This window comes from Penaeus chinensis, chromosome 9 (genome assembly GCF_019202785.1).
Source record: "Penaeus chinensis breed Huanghai No. 1 chromosome 9, ASM1920278v2, whole genome shotgun sequence".
NCBI lineage: Eukaryota > Metazoa > Arthropoda > Malacostraca > Decapoda > Penaeidae > Penaeus > Penaeus chinensis.
The window spans coordinates 4,581,849-4,584,348 of record NC_061827.1 but is presented as its reverse complement, the minus strand read 5'-3'; positions in this window follow the sequence as shown (position 1 = coordinate 4,584,348).

The following is a 2,500-nucleotide window of genomic DNA, read 5'->3' as shown; positions in this document are numbered from 1 at the left end:
ATGCAAGGTCAGAAGAATTGTGGAAAGGAGCGACAGAAGTGTGTGTATGTATGTGTGTGTGTGTGTGTGTGTGTGTGTGTGTGTGTGTGTGTGTGTGTGTGTGTGTTTATGTGTGTGTGTGTGTGTGTGTGTGTGTGTGTGTGTGTGTGTGTGTGTGTGTGTGTGAAGTGTAGTTGTTCAAATGAGCCGAAGTGAGGTAGGCGTGGTTAGAATTCCGAGGAGAGGCGCGTACAGATGCTTCATCTATACTTTAGGGTTTTTGATTGTTGGCCTTGTAAACTTTAAAAAACTAAAATATGTTTAGGCGTTATTCAGCCTTCCTTCTTACAAAGAGTCGGGGGTTTATCAAAAGTTATTATATAATTGTCTATTTATTTTTTTAAACAAGGCTAAAATAGAAAATAAAACGAAACATGGCACAGTAAAGCAAACACTAAAACACAAAAGACGAAATAGACAAAACACAGTAAAACACGAAGCACAAACAATAAAACGAGAACCACCTTCTCTCACGTATAATGCAACTTTCACACTTATCTTCTATTACCGAGACCACCTTATCCTGCGCACCACAACCACAGTCCAGCACTTGAACTGGCCTCGACCTCGAACCGCTCTGCTTGAAGGGCCTGGGACTTTCCATTGTCAACTCGGCCCGCGAAACTAAGTCTTGGTTCTCAGAAGACTTGCATATAAAACTTAATATACATTAAAATTTTCTTATTATAATAATAAAAATATCCTTAGAGTTTATTCATAAAATGAATAAAAGTTCTATGAAATAAAATAGTACAAATAAAAAAAGAAGCATCGTGTACATAGTAAAATAAACTCATACCTTGTTCGGTGTAAAAATGTAAAAATATAGAATGTAAAATATTCATAATAAAGTTAAGATAAAATTATAATAAGCAAGACGAATAAAGGTTAAAAGTTTCTTTACAAGTTTTTTTTTGGCAGTCTCTTTTTAAACTAAGGTTCGTGTAAAACACGATGTAAAAAGTTTATTAAAACACGAAAACAAACTAAAATAAAAATAAAGCAAATAAAACGACAAGGCCGCACAGATGAGTCGCTCCAGGTGGGTTTCCCATTTTCTGTTGCCGCAGCTTCCTCACCGCGCCAGGCATCCTCATCCCCAGGGATAAAAACAGGGGTTTTGGGAGATCAAGGAGGCGTACGAAGCTGCGACCTCCTCCGAGGGGCGAGGGTGGACGCCGTTCTTCATCTCGAAAGGGGGGGGGGGGGGCGAAAAGATATGAAGGGGACCGTGGGGGACGTACACAGGCGGTCCACTACAAAGACACTAACTGCGGTACCGCAACCTGGCGGGGATTTGTGTGTCGGAGGTACAAGGTACTGACATAATGCACTGTGGGACTCCATCAAGGTTACCCACTGGTGGCTTCACACACCATCAGGGTTGAACAAACGTGTGCTAAGTGCAAGGCGGTATTTTTTTCATTTTTTAAGAATACAAAGCAAGGATCATATTCTTGTCTCCCATTCGCCTTTTTAAAAAAATACATCATCCTTTGTAATGAATCAAACTACCGTTTTGTCGTCTGCATACATTTTTTTTTTCTGTTCTAAAACAGGTATTTCATTATTTTAATAGTTCTGTCCATCAACGTGGCCCCAATCCCTCTTCTCTCAACTGTCTATATAATTATTATCACTATTTCTGTCAGATGCCAGTATGTCTTCGAAAAATTCCAGGAACTTGAATTTACCTTAGGTATGGAGAACCATTTTTATTTAAAGACAGCGAAATGAATAATGAGAACTGGCAAATGTTCGGTGAGCTATAACTGTCATGCAGTATAATTTTGATTTACCTATTTCAGAGTATAAATCATCAGATATATTTCAAGATGTTTTAATAGTTTCTGTTAATTTCGTTCATACGATATGAAATAACTGTGCCAGTTAATCAAGAATATACTTTATAGATATACACACATATACAGTATGTGTGTATGTGTGTGTGTGTGTGTGTGTGAGAGAGAGAGAGAGAGAGAGAGAGAGAGAGAGAGAGAGAGAGAGAGAGAGAGAGAGAGAGAGAGAGGAAGAGAGAGAGAGAGAGAGAGGAAGAGAGAGAGAGAGAGAGAGAGAGAGAGAGAGAGAAAGAGAAAGAGAAAGAGAAGAGAAAGAGAAAGAGAAAGAGAAAGAGAAGAGAGAGAGAGAGAGAGAGAGAGAGAGAGAGAGAGAGAGAGAGAGAGAAAGAGAGAGAGAGAGAGAGAGAAAGAAAGAAAGAGAGAAAGAAAGAGAGAGAGAGAGAGAGAGAGAGAGAGAGAGAGAAAGAGAAAGAGAAAGAGAAAGAGAAAGAGAAAGAGAAAGAGAAAGAGAGAGAGAGAGAGAGAGAGAGAGAGAGAGAGAGAGAGAGAGAGAGAGAGATGTATGGATACACATATAATGGCAGCGGACAAGCCATAGAAGTGCAACAGGACAACTGAAAGAAGCTAACAGACTAAGGAATAGCTTATACAAAGAGGCTACT